Source organism: Numida meleagris, chromosome 24 (genome assembly GCF_002078875.1).
Source record: "Numida meleagris isolate 19003 breed g44 Domestic line chromosome 24, NumMel1.0, whole genome shotgun sequence".
Taxonomy (NCBI): Eukaryota; Metazoa; Chordata; class Aves; order Galliformes; family Numididae; genus Numida; species Numida meleagris.
The window spans coordinates 277,461-278,035 of NC_034432.1; positions in this window are offsets into that span (position 1 = coordinate 277,461).

A 575-nucleotide genomic window follows, 5' to 3' on the forward strand; every position below is an offset into this window, starting at 1 on the left:
TTAGGGTTAGGGTTATAGGGGCAGGATTAGGGTTAGGGTTATAGGGTCAGGGATAGGGTTAGGCTTATAGGGTCAGGGTTGTGGTTGGGATTAGAGTTATAGGGTCAGGATTAGGGTTAGGGTTATAGGGTCAGGATTAGGTTTAGGGTTAGAGTTATAGGATCAGGGTTAGGGTTAGGGTTATAGGGTCAGGGTTAGGGTTAGGGTTATAGGGTCGGGGTTAGGGTTAGAGTTATAGGGGCAAGTTTAGGTTTAGGGTTATAGGGTCAGGGTTAGGTTTAGGGTTAGGGTTATGGGGCAGGATTAGCATTAGGGTTATAGGGTCAGGATTAGGGTCAGGGTTAGGGTTATAGGGTCAGGGTTAGGTTTAGGGTTATAGGGTCGGGGTTAGGGTTAGGGTTAGGGTTATAGGGGCAGGTTTAGGTTTAGGGTTATAGGGGCAGGTTTAGGTTTAGGGTTATAGGGTCAGGGTTAGGTTTAGGGTTAGGGTTATGGGTCAGGGTTAGGTTTAGGGTTATAGGGTCAGGATTAGGGTCAGGGTTAGGGTTATAGGGTCAGGGTTAGGGTTAGGGTTA